General features: G+C 51.0%; 1 protein-coding gene across 6 annotated transcripts in view; it reads left to right on the top strand.

Annotated features, from left to right (window-relative positions):
* LOC149459085 (latent-transforming growth factor beta-binding protein 3-like) overlaps positions 1-25,282 on the top strand; it is a 999,560-nt gene that overhangs the window by 324,007 nt on the left and 650,271 nt on the right. The gene's annotated exons all lie outside the window — the stretch shown is intronic.

Below are 25,282 nucleotides of genomic sequence, written 5' to 3'. Positions count from 1 at the left end.
ATTTGCCAACAATCTCAGTATATTTAAAGAGACAATTTTTTAGGCTTAATGAAACGGTAGCGTGCACATTGGTGAATATGGCTTTCTGACCAAGGTCAAGGTACAGCATGAGACTTCCTTCCAACTGTACTTGCTTAAAAGGATTGTAAAGAATAGGACACTTTATGAGCTGAACTAAATGACTGCGTACGAATACAAATTTAAGTAAAATACCATGCTTTCATTGCAAATAATTCTCTAACACATGAAAGCACCACAATTCCAAATATCAATCCTTCCCTTCAGTACAACGTTATCGGACTTTTATTTTTTTCCATATCCTCTTAGTTTATTTCAGGGTACATTTGTCTGCAATATTATTCCAAATCTTGGAAGCATTACTTGTATGTACTATTTTGGCATTATGCCAGATGTATGTTGTTTAAATTTGAAACTATTCCTTCCTTAAACTTCCCCATTATGCTGGTCTCACACAAATTTTGTTTCAAACTGCACTATACCGCTCCTAAAAACCCCAAAATGTATCACACATTTATAAAGGAAACCGGTGTTATTTCCAAATGTCCATTGAACTCTGCTGGCTTCATGAGATTGAAGCCATTGGAGCACAATAAAAATTAATAAGAGGAAGGAAAAAATGCTGCGAGGATAGACTGGTTACATGATCTGGCAAGGGTTATTTTTTTATTTTTTTCGTTTTGGATTTAGAGGGAAAAAGTTTAATTTTCTCTCATGTTTGTATTTTTGTGTGTGAGCTCTTTAGGGATATTTTGATGCACTTCCTTTTGCAGTGACATCAAGACAAGAAATTGGGGCTGTAGTTACAGTGGGGCAAAAAAGTATTTAGTCAGCCACCAATTGCGCAATTTCTCCCACTTAAAAAGATGAGAGAGGCCTGTAATTGGCATCATAGGTAGACCTCAACTATGAGAGACAAAATGAGAAAAAAAATCCAGACAATCACATTGGCTGATTTGGAAAGAATTTATTTGCAAATTATGGTGGAAAATAAGTATTTGGTCAATATCAAAAGTTCTACTCAATACTTTGTTATATATCCGTTGTTGGCAATGACAGAGGTCAAACGTTTCCTGTAAGTCTTCACAAGGTTGGCACACACTGTTGCTGGTATGTTGGCCCATTCCTCCATGCATATCTCCTCTAGAGCAGTGATGTTTTGGGGCTGTCGCTGGGCAACACGGACTTTCAACTCCCTCCAAAGTTTTTCTATGGGGTTGAGATCTGGTGACTGGCTAGGCCACTCCAGGACCTTGAAATGCTTCTTACGAAGCCACTCCTTTGTTGCCCGGGCGGTATGTTTGGGATCATTGTCATGTTGGAAGACCCAGCCACGTTTCATCTTCAATGCCCTTGCTGATGGAAGGAGGTTTGCACTCAAAATCTCACGATACATGGCCCCATTCATTCTGTCATGTACATGGATCAGTCATCCTGGTCCCTTTGCGGAGAAACAGCCCCAAAGCATGATGTTGCCACCCCCATGCTTCACAGTAGGTATGGTGTTCTTTGGATGCAACTCAGCATTCTCTCTCCTCCAAACACGACGAGTTGTGTTTCTACCAAACAGTTCTATTTTGGTTTCATCTGACCATATGACATTCTCCCAATCCTCTTCTGGATCATCCAAATGCTCTCTAGCAAACTTCAGACAGGCCTGGACATGTACTGGCTTAAGCAGGGGGACACGTCTGGCACGGCAGGATCTGAGTCCCTGGCGGCGTAGTGTTTTACTGATGGTAGCCTTTGTTACGTTGGTCCCAGCTCTCTGCAGGTCATTCACTAGGTCCCCCCGCGTGGTCCTGGGATTTTTGCTCACTGTTCTTGTGATCATTTTGACCCCACGGGGTGAGATCTTGCGTGGAGCCCCAGATCGAGGGAGATTATCAGTGGTCTTGTATGTCTTCCATTTTCTAATTATTGCTCCCACAGTTGATTTGTTCACACCAAGCTTCTTGCCTATTGCAGATTCAGTCTTCCCAGCCTGGTGCAGGTCTACAATTTTGTTTCTGGTGTCTTTCGACAGCTCTTTGGTCTTCACCATAGTGGAGTTTGGAGTGTGACTGTTTGAGGTTGTGGACAGGTGTCTTTTATACTGATAACAAGTTCAAACAGGTGCCATTGATACAGGTAATGAGTGCAGAACAGAGGAGCCTCTTAAAGAAGAAGGTACAGGTCTGTGAGAGCCAGAAATCTTGCTTGTTTATAGGTGACCAAATACTTATTTTCCACCATAATTTGCAAATAAATTCTTTCCAAATCAGCCAATGTGATTGTCTGGATTTTTTTTCTCATTTTGTCTCTCATAGTTGAGGTCTACCTATGATGCCAATTACAGGCCTCTCTCATCTTTTTAAGTGGGAGAACTTGCACAATTGGTGGCTGACTAAATATTGTTTTGCCCCACTGTACATCTCCTCCCTAGTCTATAAAAAATGTGTATTTTATTTCTCTTCTCTCTCTTCTGAGAAAAGTAAGAGTTTATCTGACCAAAAATTTACATAGTTGGCAATAAAAATTTGAAAGGGCTGTTTCACACAGGCATTGAAAATAGGCGGTATGGACACATTTTTAAAGTTTCCTATGTCTATCAAAGCACCTCAAAATTGTTAAAATAGTGAGGAGATGGAGGTGTTCACAATGTAGCATTAGAATTGCCTCATGTTGCGGTGTGGCAAAAACAATACTGCCTGCAGAGTTTGGCAAGCATTGATGCTTTGCAACTGCCTCCATTCATTTCTATTGAAACGCACCATAAGCACGCTGTAAAGGCACTGTAAATGGGCCTATGGTGTTTACAGTGTGTTTAACCACTTGCCCTTCAGAGGATTTACTCCCCTTCCCAACCAGGACATTTTTCACGATACAGTGCTGTTAATTTAACTGACAATAGCGTAGTCATGCAACAATGTACCCAAATTAAATGTGTGTCCTTTTTTTTCCCACAAATGGAGCTTTCTTTTGATGGTATTTGATCGCCTGTGCGTTTTTTTTTTTTTTTTTTAAGCTCTATAAACAATAATTTTTGAGAAAAAAAACAATAATTTTGACTTTTTGCTATTAACCACTTGCTCTCTAGAGGATTTACCCCCTTAATGACCAGGCCTCTTTTTGCTACTCGGCGCTGCACTAATTCAATTGATAATTGCGCGGTCATGCAATGCTGTACCCAAACTAAATTTACGTCCTTTTTTCACACAAATAGAGCTTTCTTTCGGTGGTATTTGATCACCTGTGCGTTTTTTCTATTTTTCGCGCTATAAACAAAAAAAGACTGAAAATTTTGAAAAACAATATTTTTTATCGGCTATAAAAATATATAGTAAACTCAAAGTTATTTATAAATTTAAACCAAAATGTATTCTGCTACATGTTTTTGGTAAAAAATCCCAATAAGTGTATATTGATGACTTTGAGTGAAAGTTATAGCATCTACAAACCAGGGGCGGCCTGACAACTCATGGGGTGTCCTTGCCCAACCTCAAAAAAGCCTATGAAAAAGGTACCAGGGGCATATCATGGGGCCCCTACTGACCCTAGGCCCTCGGGCAGGGCCCAAGTTTCCAAATGGTCAGTCCACCCCTGCTACAAACTATGGTATAAATAATGGAATTTCCACAGCTTTTACTTTCTGACTGCCAATCACATTTTTTGAGGTGCTAAAATACCAGGACAGTACAAACACCCCAAAATGACCCCTTTTCGGAAAGCAGACACCCTAAGCTATCTGCTGAGAGCCATATTGAGTCCATGGAAGATTTAATTTTTTTCCACAAGTTTCTGGAAAATTACAAAAACTTTTTTTTTTTTTTTTTTACAAAAAGTTGTCATTTACATTATATATTTCTCGCACAAGCTATAGGTATATGTGGAATTACACCCTAAAATACATTCTGCTACTTCTACCGAGTATGGGGATACCACATGTGAGACTTTTTGGGGGCCTAGCCACATACAGGAGCTTGAAATCCAATGACCACTTTGAAAGGTGAAGGTGTGTAACTTCCTCATTTCACTTCCTCACTACCTATCACAGTTTCGAAGGCCTTAAAATACCAGGATAGCACCAACCCCCCCCCCCAAATTATCCTTTTTGGAAACTAGACACCCTAAGGAATTTAAAAAGAGGCATGGTGAGTATTTTGCAGATCTCATTTTTTCTCACAAGGTTTTGAAATATAAAAAAAGAAAAGAAAAAATATGTTTTTGTTTTTTTTTTTCATTTTCCAAAAACTTGTGGCAACAAACGAGATCTGCAAAATACTCACCATGCTTCTTATCAAATTCCTTGGGGTGTCTATTTTCCGAAAAGGGGTCATTTGGGGGAGGGGTTTGGTGCTATCCTGGTATTTCAGGGCCTCCGAGACTGTGATAGGTAGTCAGGAAGTGTAATGAGCAAATAAAGCCCTTTAAAAGCCTGAAGGTGCTTATTGGATTTTGGGGTCCTGTACTTGGCTAAACTGCCAAAACGTCTCTCACATGTGGTACCCCCATACTTGGGAGAAGTAGCAGAATGTATTTTGGGGAGTAATTCCACATATACCCATGGCATGTGTGAGCAATAAATAATTTAAGTATCAGGTACCTAGTGATGGAGGCCAATGGAGAGAGGGCTTCCCTTGCGGCTAAGTTCCGGACTCCCCTGAGAGTGGGACAGCGGGAGCCAGGCCCAAAGTTGCACAGGTCGCCTGTAGGAGTGCTGGTTGGTGGTCCACTCAGAAGCACAGTTGGTGCATGGAGATAGTTCTGCGGATAGGAGGCGTTTTCTAACCACCTGAAGAACAAGCCTTTTCTGACACTTTTTATTCACATGAAAAAAATCAGTATTTTTTGCTAGGAAATTAATTTAAACCCCAAACATTATATATTTTTTTAAAGTAGACACCCTAGTGAATAAAATGGCGTGTGCTGCAATTTTTTTATGTCACATAGTATTCGCACAGCGATTTTTCAAACGCAATTTAAAACAAAATACCCTTTTTTTACTTTTAATGCACAAAAACACAATATATTGGCCAATTGTTTGGAAAAAATATAAAAGATGATGGTATGCCGAGTAAATAGATACCAAACATGACATGCTTTAAAACTGCACATGCCCCGTGCAATGCGACAAAATGCATATGTTTTTAACATCCATAGGCAACTATTTAAAAGCCTTTACAAGCTACCATTTTAGATTTACAAAGAAGGTCTAGTGTTTAGAATTACTGCCCTCGATCTGATGTTCGTGGCGATACCTCACATGCATGGTGCAACTGCTATTTCCATACTGGCACAGGGTCAACGCTCACGAAAGCAGGTGCGTGTGGGTACTTTTTTTTTTTTTTTAAGTTATATTTTTTTTTTATTTTTACACTGTCCCTTTTAATTTTTTATTTTTTTTATCACTTTTAATGCTATAACAGGGAATGCAAATATCCCCTATAACTTCAATGGGCATTGTCATTTTTTTTTTTTTTAGAAATCTGGGGTCCATCAGACTCTAGATATCTCCTCTGCCCTTACATTAGCTAATCAAACCAAGATCGGTGTGATCAGATGCTTTCCCAATTTACAAATAGCGCTGTTTATATCCTGCAAAACTGAAGTGATGAAATGCTCGTAGCTTCTGATTTCTTAGGCAATAGAGATGATTGGCACCATTCTGGTCTCCAATCAGCTCTATGGTTAGCTGGCAGAAACACCGGCTGCATTCTCAGGTTCCCCCGATGGCTGGGGACTGCCCGAGAAGGCCGTGGAAGGCAGCGGGGGAGGGGGGTATTGTCTCCCGCTGCTTGTAAAAGCTAATTAGCCACTAGGATTGCTTTTACATGAAAGCCGATCCCCAGCTGAAAAAAATGATACCAGGATGATGCCTGCAGCTGTAGCCATCATCGTGGTATAACCATTCAAAGTCCAGTGATGTACCAGTACGTCGCTGGTCCTTGTTGGGTATATATGCTATGTTCTTTTTTTGTATGCAGCCTGTGGACTGAATGAAAAAAAAGAGAAGAAATCTCTGCCAAAAACAAAAAATGTGTGGTATGCCCACCATTAAAATATATCGCCCTGCATCCACCCTCTTCTAAAGATGGGCACACATTAGGTCACACGGTGCCACATTCTCCAGTTCCAAGATTGTACAAATGTCTAAATAGTGGCACGCTTGAACAAAAATTGTCCACGTATAAGTGGTACCCCATATGGAAAAAGGATGACACCAAGTCCCAAACTATCTTGCCACTACTCCCTATGTAGTCTGGGCATCCGGGGGGCTCTATGTGACTATCTTTTCCCTCGTAAATCCAAAACTTATAAGTATAGCCTGTTGTCCTCTCACAGGTCTTCTACATCTTGACCCCATATCTGGCACGCTTTCTGGGGAGAAATTGTGTGAATGCAAGGTGGCCAGAAAAATGAATGAGGGACTCATCAAAGCAGATATTTTGCTGGGGAGTATAGACATCTGAAAATTTTTAGTTAAGGTGATTTGCGAGGGGCTGAATTTTGTGGAGCCGGTCAAATTCAGGGTCACCTCGAGGACCACAGAGTGTATTGTTGTTGAAATGCATAAAACACATTATATTCTCATATCTATGCCTGGCCATGGCAGCAGAGAACACGGGCATGTGAAGAAACAGGTCTGTGGACCAATACAACCACAATTCATGTTTGTTAGTAATGCCCATGTTGAGGATTAGGCCCAAAAAAATATAAATTCGGAAACCGTAATGAGTTTCCATGCAAATGGTCTGGCAAGGTTTGAATTTGGGTTGGCGGTGATACATTTTTGTGCATATAAAATGCTTTGATACACAATCAATGCATACAGATCTTCCATGAAAAACAGCTCCAAAAAATCAAGGGGAGTAGTTAAATTTGCTATTTACACCTGAATTCCGTGTTGGGCAGTGAATGGGGGAAGTACGGGTGCTGCAGAATTTGTGGGCTGCCAATCGGGATTTACAAGCACATCCGGAAGGATACTTGCCGCTCTACAGGCCTGTGTGCGAATTCTTGGTGGTTGCGGAACAATACTTCTGCTCGCCACCGCACCAGCTTGTACTGCACTTATGGGACTCGCCACGTCGCCAAGTCATAATGCAGTGCTGGTATTATTATTATACAAAATTTATATAGCGCCAACAGTTTGCTCAGTACTTTACCATGTAATGGGAGACAATACAGCAACAATACAGTTCAATACAAGAGAGTTAGGAGGGCCTGATCCTGGATGCTTACAATCTAAGAGGTATGTGAAAGACCAGGATTTACTAGACTGCTGGTGCTCGCCAGTTCACCAAAAGGTAGCGCAGCACTAGTACTGGCACTCTGCTGCATATGAGAGCCATCAAAATTTACCGGCAAGTGCTAACAGAGATCAGGCCTGATTCTGCCAACACTGCTGTTTTGTGTGCAATATATCAAGTGGCAGTGACCTACTGACACTGCACTTGCAGGGGGAGAAGGGGGGGGGGGGTAAACGTAGGAGCTAAACGTAGGTGCTGGCAGGTGCCGAAGCTGATCCTGCTAACGCTGCATTTTTGGGGACACTATACTAATGTGGATGCTGGTATAGTGCTGATCTGATCAAAGATATTGATCCGTTCCGACACTATACTAGCAATGGAGGTTTATTGTGTATGAGCGAGTACCTGGCAATCAAGGGGTTAAATGTGATTACTGGTCTACTGACGGGCAATCTGCTATCTGAGAGGGGCGTGAAAACCATGGGAGCGCAAATCATGTATATATATGTGATTTTGCGCACCCGTGCCGCCCTGTAGCAGTATTTCTGCTATAGGACAGTCAGGAGGCGGTTACATAAGCGGTTTGTGTTACGGCGCTGCATTACTTTAACTGACAATTGCGCAGTCATGCAATGCTGCACCAACATTATATTTACATTCTTTTTTTCCCCATGAATTGGGCTTTCTTTTGGTGGTATTTGATTGCCTGTGCGTTTTTTATTTTTTGCGCTATAACAAAAAAAAGCCCGACAATTTTGAGAAAAAAAACAATATTTTGGACTTTTTGCTATAAAACATGTCCAGTAAAAAAATGTAAAGATCAAATTTCTTCATACTACATGTCTTTGCTAAAAAATATCCCAATACATGTAAATTAATTGGTTTACGTGAAAGTTATAGAGTCTACAAATGGCAGTATATATACTGGAATTTATTCTTTTTTTTTATACTAGTAATTAGAGATGAGCGAATCGAACTTGGCGAAGTGGAATTCGTTTCGAAGATTAGGAAAAATTTGATTTCCAAAAATGGCGGCGACGTGTGTGGCGACGGAGCGGGGATCTCTGGGAAGGCGCGCAGACAAGGCGCGCTGACCCATAATGCATTCATTCATGACATGTGATCGCATTAGCCAATCAGCAGCCAGCCAGCCAGCACTGTGTAATGGTCGAGCTATAAATTGCAGCCATCTTAGAATTCTCCATTAGCCTCCGGTCATTCAAGAGAGACAGACCTCTCTGTATTAGGGACAGAGTTAGGGCCAAAGAGACTTTAGGGCCACAGAATCGTTACTTAGGGACACAGAATTGTTACTCAGGGACACAGAATTGTTACTCAGGGACACAGAACTGTTACTCAGGGACACAGAATTGTTACTCAGGGACAGACACAGAATTGTTACTGAGGGACACAGAATTGTTACTCAGGGACACAGAACTGTTACTCAGGGACACAGAATTGTTACTCAGGGACACAGAACTGTTACTCAGGGACACAGAATTGTTACTCAGGGACAGACACAGAATTGTTACTGAGGGACACAGAATTGTTACTGAGGGACACAGAATTGTTACTGAGGGACACAGAATTGTTACTCAGGGACAGACACAGAATTATTACTGAGGGACACAGAATTGTTACTCAGGGACACAGAATTGTTACTCAGGGACACAGAATTGTTACTCAGGGACACAGAACTGTTACTCAGGGACACAGAACTGTTACTCAGGGACACAGAATTGTTACTCAGGGACACAGAACTGTTACTCAGGGACACAGAATTGTTACTCAGGGACAGACACAGAATTTTTACTGAGGGACACAGAATTGTTACTGAGGGACACAGAATTGTTACTCAGGGACAGACACAGAATTGTTACTGAGGGACACAGAATTGTTACTGAGGGACACAGAATTGTTACTGAGGGACACAGAATTGTTACTCAGGGACACAGAATTGTTACTCAGGGACACAGAACTGTTACTCAGGGACACAGAATTGTTACTCAGGGACAGACACAGAATTGTTACTGAGGGACACAGAATTGTTACTGAGGGACACAGAATTGTTACTCAGGGACAGACACAGAATTGTTACTGAGGGACACAGAATTGTTACTGAGGGACACAGAATTGTTACTGAGGGACACAGAATTGTTACTCAGGGACACAGAATTGTTACTGAGGGACACAGAATTGTTACTCAGGGACAGACACAGAATTGTTACTGAGGGACACAGAATTGTTACTGAGGGACACAGAATTGTTACTGAGGGACACAGAATTGTTACTCAGGGACAGACACAGAATTGTTACTGAGGGACACAGAATTGTTACTGAGGGACACAGAATTGTTACTCAGGGACACAGAATTGTTACTCAGGGACACAGAACTGTTACTCAGGGACACAGAACTGTTACTCAGGGACACAGAATTGTTACTGAGGGACAGACACAGAATTGTTACTGAGGGACACAGAATTGTTACTGAGGGACACAGAATTGTTACTCAGGGACAGACACAGAATTGTTACTGAGGGACACAGAATTGTTACTGAGGGACACAGAATTGTTACTGAGGGACACAGAATTGTTACTCAGGGACACAGAACTGTTACTCAGGGACACAGAATTGTTACTCAGGGACACAGAATTGTTACTCAGGGACAGACACAGAATTGTTACTGAGGGACACAGAATTGTTACTGAGGGACACAGAATTGTTACTGAGGGACAGACACAGAATTGTTACTGAGGGACACAGAACTGTTACTCAGGGACACAGAACTGTTACTCAGGGACACAGAATTGTTACTCAGGGACACAGAATTGTTACTCAGGGACAGACACAGAATTGTTACTCAGGGACACAGAATTGTTACTCAGGGACACAGAATTGTTACTCAGGGACAGACACAGAATTGTTACTCAGGGACAGACACAGAATTGTTACTCAGGGACACAGAATTGTTACTGAGGGACACAGAATCGTTACTCAGGGACACAGAATCGTTACTCAGGGACACAGAATCGTTACTCAGGGACACAGAATTGTTACTGAGGGACACAGAATTGTTACAGAGGGACACAGAATTGTTACTCAGGGACAGACACAGAATTGTTACTCAGGGACACAGAATCGTTACTCAGGGACACAGAATCGTTGAATTAAAGAGTATGTCAGACAACACGCAGAGGAGTGGCAGAGGAGGCAATGTTTCAGGAGCGAGCAGACGTGGCAGCAGAGGAAGGGGTCGAGGCAGCACTAGTCGCAGCCAGAGGCCAGTGCTCCCGGTGTCATCCAGCGGTCGTGTCTCCACCGACAACCCTGCCGTCATCGATTGGTTGGCTCGGTCGTCTTCCTCTTCCCAGGTCACCTCTGACACCTACAGCCAACGGTCGGCCAACATGGCCCGGGAGCAAGCCCACTGAAATCACGTGTCCTCTACCTGCCCCTGTCCTTTGGTGTTCCCTCACCAAGCGAAGTATCGCATGCTGTGGGCTCAGCCCCACTGTACAGTGAGGAAGAGCTAACAGAGAGCGGTCAGGAACGGGGGGAGACATCCGCCTCTTCAGCAGCCAGGCGAAGAAGTACTGGCGAGGAGAGTGGCTCGGTAGCCGGTCTAGAGACAGGTCTGTCTCCTGACCCACACGCAGCCGAGGGGGCTAGTAGTGAGGCGGAGACCCTAATTGATGATGATGAGGCTGATCGCACTTGGCAGCCTCGTCGTCATCAGGCTATTGCTTCCGCATCATCAGGAGAAGAGGGTGCCAGCTTGGCAGCGAGCAAAACAGTCGGTGGGTTGCCCAGGAAGCAGCAGGGTCGCAGCAGTGTCAGTGGAGGCAAACGGCCACGGAGTAGAGCCCCAGCTCCACTTCAGCCTACCACCACGGCCAGTAGTGGTGCCGGTGTGCACGGAGGAAGTAGCAGTCAGCCAGTGAGGAGTAGCAGGGGCAAAGTTTCCTACTCGGCGGTGTGGCAATTTTTCGTCAAGCCGCCCGAGGAAGTAAAAGTACCCGTATGTCGACTATGTGGCCAGAAAGTCAAGCGTGGCCAGGGGGCCCATGTTGGGACTACAGCGTTGCGTCAGCATATGCAGCGTCGCCATTCGGTGGCCTGGGAAAACCGTGATAAAGATACGGCGGTTCTGCCTGCCCCAGCCCCCGCTCCATCACCCGCTCCGTTACTTGCTCCGTCACCCGACGTCAATCGCCCTCTATCAGCCAGTCAAGGCTCCAACACCTCTGCTGAGGGGAGTTGTCGCTCGTTGGCATCTTCCGCTCGTTCAGATGCTCCTTCTCCTGCTACTCCTCTTCACGGATTCCGTCAGCAGTCTTTCTTGGAATCCGTTTCCAAGAGACAACAGTTTGCGAGCACGCACCCGACGGTGCAAAAGCTGAACGTCCTCCTGTCCAAGTTGCTGGTGCTGCAGTCCCTCCCTTTCCAAGTGGTGGACTCAGCACCTTTCCGAGAAATGATGGCTTGTGCCGCGCCGCGGTGGAGAGTGCCAAGCCGGCATTTCTTTGCCAAAAAGGCAGTGCCAGCCCTGCATTCACATGTAGAAGAGATGGTGGGCCAGTCTTTGAGCATGTCGGTCTCTGCCAAAGTGCACGGCAGCGCCGACGTGTGGAGCTGTAACTACGGTCAGGGACAGTACATGTCATTTCCGCCCACTGGGTGAACGTGGTGCCGGCACAGCCGCACCAGCAACTTGGACAGGTCACGCCGCTTTTGCCTCCACGTTTGCACGTCCTTGGTCCAGAAAAGATGTCCGCCTCTACCACCTCTTCTTCCGCCGTGTCCTCAGCCGCCACCCCCGTGCCAAGTCCCATTACCCGACCGGCATATCACATGTGCAGGGCGCAACGGTGTCACGCTGTGCTGCACCTGGTATGCCTTGGCGAACGTAGTCACACAGGGGAGGAACTTCTCAGTGTAATGAACAGAGAAATCGACAGATGGCTGTCTCCGCGCAAACTGAAAATCGGAACCATGTTGACCGACAACGGAAAGAACATGGTGTCTGCTCTGCGTCAAGGAAGGTTGTGCCATGCGCCATGCATGGCTCACGTGTTCAATCTGGTTGTCAAGCGGTTCCTAAAATCCACCATCCCACTGCAAGACATCCTTAAAATGTCACGTAAACTTTGCATGCATTTCAGCCATTCCTACACCGCAAAGCACACCCTCCTTGAGCTGCAGCGGCAGAACGGAATTCCACAGCATCGCCTGATCTGCGACGTTGCAACAAGGTGGAATTCAACCCTACATATGTTAGACCGCCTTTACGAACAGCGAAAGGCCATCACCGATTTCCTGATGTTACAAGCGGATAAAGGTACTCCCCTGTGTAACTTAGATGTCAGCCATTGGCAGCTCATGCGTGACACCTGCCGCTTGCTCAGGCCCTTTGAGGAGGCCACGCTATTCGTGAGTCGGCAGGACTATGGGATGAACGACGTCATTCCTCTGTTGCACGTCCTGGAACAAATGCTGTTAACAATGGCTGGTCAGGGTGCGGTAGACGTGGCGCACAGATCTCAACGCCACATGACCCCTGTGGGGGCAGGACAGGAAGAAGAGGAGGAGGTAGAGGAGGACATTGGTGCTCAGGAATTATTGAGTGAAATGGGTGGTTTTTCCACTCAGCGGACAGGAGTGGAGGAGCAGGAGCATCTGGTAGAGGAGGAGGAGGAGACAGAGGACCCAGACGCACCGTGGCAGTATGCTGTGGAGATGGAGGCAGGGAGTCCCTCGCATTCCTTGGCACAAATGGCCCATAGCATGCTCGGTTGCTTGCGTAGCGACAGCCGAATATTAACCATCAGACAGAGGGATGACTTTTGGCTGTCCACCTTGTTGGACCCTCGCTACTGTTCAAAAATGGTGGCCTTTTTCACACCTGCTGAGAGGGAGGCCAAAATAACGTACTATAAAAACCACCTATGTAGTCAGTTGGTCTCTGCCCTTCTGCGCCAACGTCCATCCTCAGACACTGTGGGCCCTGTGCGCTCGCGTTCCGCTGCCATGGCAGCAGGGGAGGGGTGGGGTGGTAGGAGCAGTGGCAGCTCCACCAGCAGCAGCTGCCTCAGTCTGCAGTCGATGATGAGTATCTTTCTTCACCAGCGCAGTGAGGAAACTACTAACCAGCCGCAGCAGCAGCAGCATCAGGTGGACCTGGAGCAGGACCTCAAACAACAGGCTTGGGCCTACTTGGACAGCACCCTGCCAACCGAGGTAGACAATCCCCTTGACTACTGGGCAACGAAACTTGACCTTTGGCCCCAACTAGCTGAATTTGCCCTTGAAAGGCTGTCATGCCCGGCCAGTAGCGTGGCATCGGAGCGCGTGTTTAGTGCGGCAGGAGGTATTGTAACTCCGCGGAGGACACGACTGTCCACCCAAAGTGTGGAGAGACTCACGTTTGTGAAAATGAATCAGGCGTGGATTAGTCTGGATTTCAAACCACCAGTTCCTGACACAACTGATTAAATCCGCCATGAATCATGCCCCAAACATGTTATTATTTTTAACATAGGCCTCTGTATGGCCTTCAATTTAAGCTGCTTACGCTTCGCCACTCTGACATGGGCCCCTGTACCGCCTCCTCTTGCTGCTGCCAGGTCCAGAGTGTCTCATGGGTCCCTGTACGGCCTCCCATTGCTGCTGTCTCCATCGCCACACTCTGCCATGTGCCACTTTCAGGTCTCCTCACACTGCTGGTGGGTTCCATTTTGTCATAGGGTGCTGGCAGATTACGGGCCTCCCATTGCTGCTGCCAGGCCCGTAATCTGTCATGGGCCCCCGTACCGCCTCCTCATGCTGCTGCCAGGTCCAGAGTGTCTCATGGGTCCCTGTACGGCCTCCCATTGCTGCTGTCTCCATCGCCACACTCTGCCATGTGCCACTTTCAGGTCTCCTCACACTGCTGGTGGGTTCCATTTTGTCATAGGGTGCTGGCAGATTACGGGCCTCCCATTGCTGCTGCCAGGCCCGTAATCTGTCATGGGCCCCTGTACCGCCTCCTCATGCTGCTGCCAGGTCCAGAGTGTCTCATGGGTCCCTGTACGGCCTCCCATTGCTGCTGTCTCCATCGCCACACTCTGCCATGTGCCACTTTCAGGTCTCCTCACACTGCTGGTGGGTTCCATTTTGTCATAGGGTGCTGGCAGATTACGGGCCTCCCATTGCTGCTGCCAGGCCCGTAATCTGCCATGGGCCCCCGTACCGACTCCTCATGCTTCTGCCAGGTCCAGAGTGTCTCATGGGTCCCTGTACGGCCTCCCATTGCTGCTGTCTCCATCGCCACACTCTGCCATGTGCCACTTTCAGGTCTCCTCACACTGCTGGTGGGTTCCATTTTGTCATAGGGTGCTGGCAGATTACGGGCCTCCCATTGCTGCTGCCAGGCCCGTAATCTGCCATGGGCCCCCGTACCGACTCCTCATGCTGCTGCCAGGTCCAGAGTGTCTCATGGGTCCCTGTATGGCCTCCCATTGCTGCTGTCTCCATCGCCACACTCTGCCATGTGCCACTTTCAGGTCTCCTCACACTGCTGGTGGGTTCCATTTTGTCATAGGGTGCTGGCAGATTACGGGCCTCCCATTGCTGCTGCCAGGCCCATAATCTGCCATGGGCCCCCGTACCGACTCCTCATGCTGCTGCCAGGTCCAGAGTGTCTCATGGGTCCCTGTACGGCCTCCCATTGCTGCTGTCTCCATCGCCACACTCTGCCATGTGCCACTTTCAGGTCTCCTCACACTGCTGGTGGGTTCCATTTTGTCATAGGGTGCTGGCAGATTACGGGCCTCCCATTGCTGCTGCCAGGACCGTAATCTGCCATGGGCCCCCGTACCGCCTCCTCATGCTGCTGCCAGGTCCAGAGTGTCTCATGGGTCCCTGTACGGCCTCCCATTGCTGCTGTCTCCATCGCCACACTCTGCCATGTGCCACTTTCAGGTCTCCTCACACTGCTGGTGGGTTCCATTTTGTCATAGGGTGCTGGCAGATTACGGGCCTCCCATTGCTGCTGCCAGGCCCGTAATCTGCCATGGGCCCCCGTACCGACTCCTCATGCTGCTGCCAGGCCCGTAATCTGTCATGGGTCCCTGTACCGCCTCCTCATGCTGCTGCCAGGTCCAGAGTGTCTCATGGGTCCCTGTACGGCCTCCCATTGCTGCTGTCTCCATCGCCACACTCTGCCATGTGCCACTTTCAGGTCTCCTCACACTGCTGGTGGGTTCCATTTTGTTATAGGGTGCTGGCAGATTACGGGCCTCTCATTGCTGCTGCCAGGCCCGAAATCTGCCATGGGCCCCCGTACCGACTCCTCATGCTGCTGCCAGGCCCGTAATCTGTCATGGGCCCCTGTACCGCCTCCTCATGCTGCTGCCAGGTCCAGAGTGTCTCATGGGTCCCTGTACGGCCTCCCATTGCTGCTGTCTCCATCGCCACACTCTGCCATGTGCCACTTTCAGGTCTCCTCACACTGCTGGTGGGTTCCATTTTGTCATAGGGTGCTGGCAGATTACGGGCCTCCCTTTGCTGCTGTCAGGCCCGTAATCTGTCATGGGCCCCCGTACCGCCTCCTCATGCTGCTGCCAGGTCCAGAGTGTCTCATGGGTCCCTGTACGGCCTCCCATTGCTGCTGTCTCCATCGCCACACTCTGCCATGTGCCACTTTCAGGTCTCCTCACACTGCTGGTGGGTTCCATTTTGTCATAGGGTGCTGGCAGATTATGGGCCTCCCATTGCTGCTGCCAGGCCCGTAATCTGTCATGGGCCCCTGTACCGCCTCCTCATGCTGCTGCCAGGTCCAGAGTGTCTCATGGGTCCCTGTACGGCCTCCCATTGCTGCTGTCTCCATCGTCACACTCTGCCATGTGCCACTTTCAGGTCTCCTCACACTGCTGGTGGGTTCCATTTTGTCATAGGGTGCTGGCAGATTACGGGCCTCCCATTGCTGCTGCCAGGCCCGTAATCTGCCATGGGCCCCCGTACCGACTCCTCATGCTGCTGCCAGGTCCAGAGTGTCTCATGGGTCCCTGTACGGCCTCCCATTGCTGCTGTCTCCATCGCCACACTCTGCCATGTGCCACTTTCAGGTCTCCTCACACTGCTGGTGGGTTCCATTTTGTCATAGGGTGCTGGCAGATTATGGGGCTCCCATTGCTGCTGCCAGGCCCGTAATCTGTCATGGGCCCCTGTACCGACTCCTCATGCTGCTGCCCGGTCCAGAGTGTCTCATGGGTCCCTGTACGGCCTCCCATTGCTGCTGTCTCCATCGCCACACTCTGCCATGTGCCACTTTCAGGTCTCCTCACACTGCTGGTGGGTTCCATTTTGTCATAGGGTGCTGGCAGATTACGGGCCTCCCATTGCTGCTGCCAGGCCCGTAATCTGCCATGGGCCCCCGTACCGACTCCTCATGCTGCTGCCAGGTCCAGAGTGTCTCATGGGTCCCTGTACGGCCTCCCATTGCTGCTGTCTCCATCGCCACACTCTGCCATGTGCCACTTTCAGGTCTCCTCACATTGCTGGTGGGTTCCATTTTGTCATAGGGTGCTGGCAGATTACGGGCCTCCCATTGCTGCTGCCAGGCCCGTAATCTGCCATGGGCCCCCTTACCGCCTCCTCATGCTGCTGCCAGGTCCAGAGTGTCTCATGGGTCCCTGTACGGCCTCCCATTGCTGCTGTCTCCATCGCCACACTCTGCCATGTGCCACTTTCAGGTCTCCTCACACTGCTGGTGGGTTCCATTTTGTCATAGGGTGCTGGCAGATTACGGGCCTCCCATTGCTGCTGCCAGGCCCGTAATCTGCCATGGGCCCCCGTACCGACTCCTCATGCTGCTGCCAGGCCCGTAATCTGTCATGGGCCACTGTACCGCCTCCTCATGCTGCTGCCAGGTCCAGAGTGTCTCATGGGTCCCTGTACGGCCTCCCATTGCTGCTGTCTCCATCGCCACACTCTGCCATGTACCACTTTCAGGTCTCCTCACACTGCTGGTGGGTTCCATTTTGTTATAGGGTGCTGGCAGATTACGGGCCGCCCATTGCTGCTGCCAGGCCCGTAATCTGCCATGGGCCCCTGTACCGACTCCTCATGCTGCTGCCAGGTCCAGAGTGTCTCATGGGTCCCTTTACGGCCTCCCATTGCTGCTGTCTCCATCGCCACACTCTGCCATGTGCCACTTTCAGGTCTCCTCACACTGCTGGTGGGTTCCATTTTGTCATAGGGTGCTGGCAGATTACGGGCCTCCCATTGCTGCTGCCAGGCCCGTAATCTGCCATGGGCCCCCGTACCGCCTCCTCATGCTGCTGCCAGGTCCAGAGTGTCTCATGGGTCCCTGTACGGCCTCCCATTGCTGCTGTCTCCATCGCCACACTCTGCCATGTGCCACTTTCAGGTCTCCTCACACTGCTGGTGGGTTCCATTTTGTTATAGGGTGCTGGCAGATTACGGGCCTCTCATTGCTGCTGCCAGGCCCGAAATCTGCCATGGGCCCCCGTACCGACTCCTCATGCTGCTGCCAGGCCCGTAATCTGTCATGGGCCCCTGTACCGCCTCCTCATGCTGCTGCCAGGTCCAGAGTGTCTCATGGGTCCCTGTACGGCCTCCCATTGCTGCTGTCTCCATCGCCACACTCTGCCATGTGCCACTTTCAGGTCTCCTCACACTGCTGGTGGGTTCCATTTTGTCACAGGGTGCTGGCAGATTACGGGCCTCCCATTGCTGCTGTCAGGCCCGTAATCTGTCATGGGCCCCCGTACCGCCTCCTCATGCTGCTGCCAGGTCCAGAGTGTCTCATGGGTCCCTGTACGGCCTCCCATTGCTGCTGTCTCCATCGCCACACTCTGCCATGTGCCACTTTCAGGTCTCCTCACACTGCTGGTGGGTTCCATTTTGTCATAGGGTGCTGGCAGATTATGGGCCTCCCATTGCTGCTGCCAGGCCCGTAATCTGTCATGGGCCCCTGTACCGCCTCCTCATGCTGCTGCCAGGTCCAGAGTGTCTCATGGGTCCCTGTACGGCCTCCCATTGCTGCTGTCTCCATCGTCACACTCTGCCATGTGCCACTTTCAGGTCTCCTCACACTGCTGGTGGGTTCCATTTTGTCATAGGGTGCTGGCAGATTACGGGCCTCCCATTGCTGCTGCCAGGTCCGTAATCTGCCATGGGCCCCCGTACCGACTCCTCATGCTGCTGCCAGGTCCAGAGTGTCTCATGGGTCCCTGTACGGCCTCCCATTGCTGCTGTCTCCATCGCCACACTCTGCCATGTGCCACTTTCAGGTCTCCTCACACTGCTGGTGGGTTCCATTTTGTCATAGGGTGCTGGCAGATTATGGGGCTCCCATTGCTGCTGCCAGGCCCGTAATCTGCCATGGGCCCCTGTACCGACTCCTCATGCTGCTGCCCGGTCCAGAGTGTCTCATGGGTCCCTGTACGGCCTCCCATTGCTGCTGTCTCCATCGCCACACTCTGCCATGTGCCACTTTCAGGTCTCCTCACACTGCTGGTGGGTTCCATTTTGTCATAGGGTGCTGGCAGATTACGGGCCTCCCATTGCTGCTGCCAGGCCCGTAATCTGCCATGGGCCCCCGTACCGACTCCTCATGCTGCTGCCAGGCCCGTAATCTGTCATGGGCCACTGTACCGCCTCCTCATGCTGCTGCCAGGTCCAGAGTGTCTCATGGGTCCCTGTACGGCCTCCCATTGCTGCTGTCTCCATCGCCACACTCTGCCATGTACCACTTTCAGGTCTCCTCACACTGCTGGTGGGTTCCATTTTGTTATAGGGTGCTGGCAGATTACGGGCCGCCCATTGCTGCTGCCAGGCCCGTAATCTGCCATGGGCCCCTGTACCGACTCCTCATGCTGCTGCCAGGTCCAGAGTGTCTCATGGGTCCCTTTACGGCCTCCCATTGCTGCTGTCTCCATCGCCACACTCTGCCATGTGCCACTTTCAGGTCTCCTCACACTGCTGGTGGGTTCCATTTTGTCATAGGGTGCTGGCAGATTACGGGCCTCCCATTGCTGCTGCCAGGCCCGTAATCTGCCATGGGCCCCCGTACTGCCTCCTCATGCTGCTGCCAGGTCCAGAGTGTCTCATGGGTCCCTGTACGGCCTCCCATTGCTGCTGTCTCCATCGCCACACTCTGCCATGTGCCACTTTCAGGTCTCCTCACACTGCTGGTGGGTTCCATTTTGTCATAGGGTGCTGGCAGATTATGGGCCTCCCATTGCTGCTGCCAGGCCCGTAATCTGTCATGGGCCCCCGTACCGCCTCCTCATGCTGCTGCCAGGTCCAGAGTGTCTCATGGGTCCCTGTACGGCCTCCCATTGCTGCTATCTCCATCGCCACACTCTGCCATGTGCCACTTTCAGGTCTCCTCACACTGCTGGTGGGTTCCATTTTGTCATAGGGTGCTGGCAGATTACGGGCCTCCCATTGCTGCTGCCAGGCCCGTAATCTGCCATGGGCCCCCTTACCGCCTCCTCATGCTGCTGCCAGGTCCAGAGTGTCTCATGGGTCCCTGTACGGCCTCCCATTGCTGCTGTCTCCATCTCCACACTCTGCCATGTGCCACTTTCAGGTCTCCTCACACTGCTGGTGGGTTCCATTTTGTCATAGGGTGCTGGCAGATTACGGGCCTCCCATTGCTGCTGCCAGGCCCGTAATCTGCCATGGGCCCCCGTACCGACTCCTCATGCTGCTGCCAGGCCCGTAATCTGTCATGGGCCCCTGTACCGCCTCCTCATGCTGCTGCCAGGTCCAGAGTGTCTCATGGGTCCCTGTACGGCCTCCCATTGCTGCTCTCTCCATCGCCACACTCTGCCATGTGCCACTTTCAGGTCTCCTCACACTGCTGGTGGGTTCCATTTTGTTATAGGGTGCTGGCAGATTATGGGCCTCTCATTGCTGCTGCCAGGCCCGTAATCTGCCATGGGCCCCCGTACCGACTCCTCATGCTGCTGCCAGGCCCGTAATCTGTCATGGGCCCCTGTACCGCCTCCTCATGCTGCTGCCAGGTCCAGAGTGTCTCATGGGTCCCTGTACGGCCTCCCATTGCTGCTGTCTCCATCGCCACACTCTGCCATGTGCCACTTTCTGGTCTCCTCACACTGCTGGTGGGTTCCATTTTGTCATAGGGTGCTGGCAGATTACGGGCCTCCCATTGCTGCTGCCAGGCCCGTAATCTGCCATGGGCTCCCGTACCGCCTCCTCATGCTGCTGCCAGGTCCAGAGTGTCTCATGGGTCCCTGTACGGCCTCCCATTGCTGCTGTCTCCATCGCCACACTCTGCCATGTGCCACTTTCAGGTCTCCTCACACTGCTGGTGGGTTCCATTTTGTCATAGGGTGCTGGCAGATTATGGGCCTCCCATTGCTGCTGCCAGGCCCGTAATCTGTCATGGGCCCCCGTACCGCCTCCTCATGCTGCTGCCAGGTCCAGAGTGTCTCATGGGTCCCTGTACGGCCTCCCATTGCTGCTATCTCCATCGCCACACTCTGCCATGTGCCACTTTCAGGTCTCCTCACACTGCTGGTGGGTTCCATTTTGTCATAGGGTGCTGGCAGATTACGGGCCTCCCATTGCTGCTGCCAGGCCCGTAATCTGCCATGGGCCCCCGTACCGCCTCCTCATGCTGCTGCCAGGTCCTGAGTGTCTCATGGGTCCCTGTACGGCCTCCCATTGCTGCTGTCTCCATCGCCACACTCTGCCATGTGCCACTTTCAGGTCTCCTCACACTGCTGGTGGGTTCCATTTTGTCATAGGGTGCTGGCAGATTACGGGCCTCCCATTGCTGCTGCCAGGACCGTAATCTGCCATGGGCCCCCGTACCGCCTCCTCATGCTGCTGCCAGGTCCAGAGTGTCTCATGGGTCCCTGTACGGCCTCCCATTGCTGCTGTCTCCATCGCCACACTCTGACATGTGCCACTTTCAGGTCTCCTCACACTGCTGGTGGGTTCCATTTTGTCATAGGGTGCTGGCAGATTACGGGCCTCCCATTGCTGCTGCCAGGCCCGTAATCTGCCATGGGCCCCCGTACCGACTCCTCATGCTGCTGCCAGGCCCGTAATCTGTCATGGGCCCCTGTACCGCCTCCTCATGCTGCTGCCAGGTCCAGAGTGTCTCATGGGTCCCTGTACGGCCTCCCATTGCTGCTGTCTCCATCGCCACACTCTGCCATGTGCCACTTTCAGGTCTCCTCACACTGCTGGTGGGTTCCATTTTGTCATAGGGTGCTGGCAGATTACGGGCCTCCCATTGCTGCTGCCAGGCCCGTAATCTGTCATGGGCCCCCGTACCGCCTCCTCATGCTGCTGCCAGGTCCAGAGTGTCTCATGGGTCCCTGTACGGCCTCCCATTGCTGCTGTCTCCATCGCCACACTCTGCCATGTGCCACTTTCAGGTTTCCTCACACTGCTGGTGGGTTCCATTTTGTCATAGGGTGCTGGCAGATTACGGGCCTCCCATTGCTGCTGCCAGGCCCGTAATCTGCCATGGGCCCCCGTACCGCCTCCTCATGCTGCTGCCAGGTCCAGAGTGTCTCATGGGTCCCTGTACGGCCTCCCATTGCTGCTGTCTCCATCGCCACACTCTGCCATGTGCCACTTTCAGGTCTCCTCACACTGCTGGTGGGTTCCATTTTGTCATAGGGTGCTGGCAGATTATGGGCCTCCCATTGCTGCTGCCAGGCCCGTAATCTGTCATGGGCCCCTGTACCGCCTCCTCATGCTGCTGCCAGGTCCAGAGTGTCTCATGGGTTCCTGTACGGCCTCCCATTGCTGCTGTCTCCATCGTCACACTCTGCCATGTGCCACTTTCAGGTCTCCTCACACTGCTGGTGGGTTCCATTTTGTCATAGGGTGCTGGCAGATTACGGGCCTCCCATTGCTGCTGCCAGGCCCGTAATCTGCCATGGGCTCCCGCACCGACTCCTCATGCTGCTGCCAGGTCCAGAGTGTCTCATGGGTCCCTGTACGGCCTCCCATTGCTGCTGTCTCCATCGCCACACTCTGCCATGTGCCACTTTCAGGTCTCCTCACACTGCTGGTGGGTTCCATTTTGTCATAGGGTGCTGGCAGATTACGGGCCTCCCATTGCTGCTGCCAGGCCCGTAATCTGCCATGGGCCCCTGTACCGACTCCTCATGCTGCTGCCCGGTCCAGAGTGTCTCATGGGTCCCTGTACGGCCTCCCATTGCTGCTATCTCCATCGCCACACTCTGCCATGTGCCACTTTCAGGTCTCCTCACACTGCTGGTGGGTTCCATTTTGTCATAGGGTGCTGGCAGATTACGGGCCTCCCATTGCTGCTGCCAGGCCCGTAATCTGCCATGGGCCCCCGTACCGCCTCCTCATGCTGCTGCCAGGTCCAGAGTGTCTCATGGGTCCCTGTACGGCCTCCCATTGCTGCTGTCTCCATCGCCACACTCTGCCATGTGCCACTTTCAGGTCTCCTCACACTGCTGGTGGGTTCCATTTTGTCATAGGGTGCTGGCAGATTACGGGCCTCCCATTGCTGCTGCCAGGCCCGTAATCTGCCATGGGCCCCCGTACCGACTCCTCATGCTGCTGCCAGGCCCGTAATCTGTCATGGGCCACTGTACCGCCTCCTCATGCTGCTGCCAGGTCCAGAGTGTCTCATGGGTCCCTGTACGGCCTCCCATTGCTGCTGTCTCCATCGCCACACTCTGCCATGTGCCACTTTCAGGTCTCCTCACACTGCTGGTGGGTTCCATTTTGTCATAGGGTGCTGGCAGATTACGGGCCTCCCATTGCTGCTGCCAGGCCCGTAATCTGCCATGGGCCCCCGTACCGACTCCTCATGCTGCTGCCAGGCCCGTAATCTGTCATGGGCCCCTGTACCGCCTCCTCATGCTGCTGCCAGGTCCAGAGTGTCTCATGGGTCCCTGTACGGCCTCCCATTGCTGCTGTCTCCATCGCCACACTCTGCCATGTGCCACTTTCAGGTCTCCTCACACTGCTGGTGGGTTCCATTTTGTCATAGGGTGCTGGCAGATTACGGGCCTCCCATTGCTGCTGCCAGGCCCGTAATCTGTCATGGGCCCCCGTACCGCCTCCTCATGCTGCTGCCAGGTCCAGAGTGTCTCATGGGTCCCTGTACGGCCTCCCATTGCTGCTGTCTCCATCGCCACACTCTGCCATGTGCCACTTTCAGGTCTCCTCACACTGCTGGTGGGTTCCATTTTGTCATAGGGTGCTGGCAGATTACGGGCCTCCCATTGCTGCTGCCAGGCCCGTAATCTGCCATGGGCCCCCGTACCGACTCCTCATGCTGCTGCCAGGTCCAGAGTGTCTCATGGGTCCCTGTACGGCCTCCCATTGCTGCTGTCTCCATCGCCATACTCTGCCATGTGCCACTTTCAGGTCTCCTCACATTGCTGGTGGGTTCCATTTTGTCATAGGGTGCTGGCAGATTACGGGCCTCCCATTGCTGCTGCCAGGCCCGTAATCTGCCATGGGCCCCCGTACCGCCTCCTCATGCTGCTGCCAGGTCCAGAGTGTCTCATGGGTCCCTGTACGGCCTCCCATTGCTGCTGTCTCCATCGCCACACTCTGCCATGTGCCACTTTCAGGTCTCCTCACACTGCTGGTGGGTTCCATTTTGTCATAGGGTGCTGGCAGATTACGGGCCTCCCATTGCTGCTGCCAGGCCCGTAATCTGCCATGGGCCCCCGTACCGACTCCTCATGCTGCTGCCAGGCCCGTAATCTGTCATGGGCCCCTGTACCGCCTCCTCATGCTGCTGCCAGGTCCAGAGTGTCTCATGGGTCCCTGTACGGCCTCCCATTGCTGCTGTCTCCATCGCCACACTCTGCCATGTGCCACTTTCAGGTCTCCTCACACTGCTGGTGGGTTCCATTTTGTCATAGGGTGCTGTATGGCCTCCCATTGCTGCTGCCTCCACCGCCATACTGTGGCTCCACACTCTGGTTTTGGCCCCGTGACTGCCCAAATGAGTGAAGTGTGCGGTGATTCTAAGATCGACGGCACTCATCTGCATGTCATACTGACTGACAGTATTATTTCTCTTCCCCAGCAGACTCCAAGGGCATTTAAATTAAAGGTACAGTGTTCTGCACTAATATAAAGGCTCTCTGAAGCCTAGAAACACCCTTTTTATAAGTTAAATTCGCAGCGAATATATTCGACTCGAATCGAATTTATTCCGCGAATTCGCCGAATCAGCCGAATCGAATTTTTGAATACTTCGCTCATCTCTACTAGTAATGGCAGCGATCAGCGACTTATAGCGGGACTGTGGCAGGCATTCTGACACTGGGGGAACTGACTAACTGTCACTGACATCCCCAGTGACACTAATACAGTGATTGGTGCTAATAAAAAGCACAAGCACTGTAATAATGGCACTGTGCTGGAAGGGGTTAACATCTGGGGCTATCAAAGGGTTAACTATGTACTGTGTCAGCACATTGCTTTTTTTTGCTCTGCTATGGAGAGCAATACAAAGCAATGTGCAGGAGCTGACAGGGGAGAGATCTATATTGTTTACATACAGGTCTCTTCCCGTCAGTGATACTCAGCGATCACCAGGTGCTGGCGGGGAATCGCTAGCCGGCACCCAGTGATCGACAGCCAATGGCGGCGCGGGTAGGGCCCCCTACCCAGAAATGCAAAATCATATATATATATATATATATATATACATGATTTTGCTCAGCCCTGCCGCCCTATAGCTGTATTTCTGCTATAGGGCGCGGGGAAAGTGGTTAAGGTGCCGTTGCAAAGCTTCAATTTTATTTATGGGATTATTTCCCATTTTAACCTTGTAAAAAATAAAAAAATACATCTCGCATGACGTTTGAGGGGTGTTTCCTGATGCAACATGAATGCCTATACAACACATCCAAAATGCTTTTTAACTCTATGGGTACATTAATGCACTTTAAGGCTGCCTTAGATTTCAACACCTGTGTGAAAGGGCCCTAAGAGTGCAAAATTCTGTTACTAATTCATTAATTTAAGATCCCAATAG

This window comes from Staurois parvus, unplaced genomic scaffold, assembly GCF_062004578.1.
Source record: "Staurois parvus isolate SC_StPar_1 unplaced genomic scaffold, SC_StPar_1.0 ptg000275l, whole genome shotgun sequence".
NCBI lineage: Eukaryota > Metazoa > Chordata > Amphibia > Anura > Ranidae > Staurois > Staurois parvus.
This window is presented reverse-complemented; position numbering and strand designations above follow the sequence as displayed.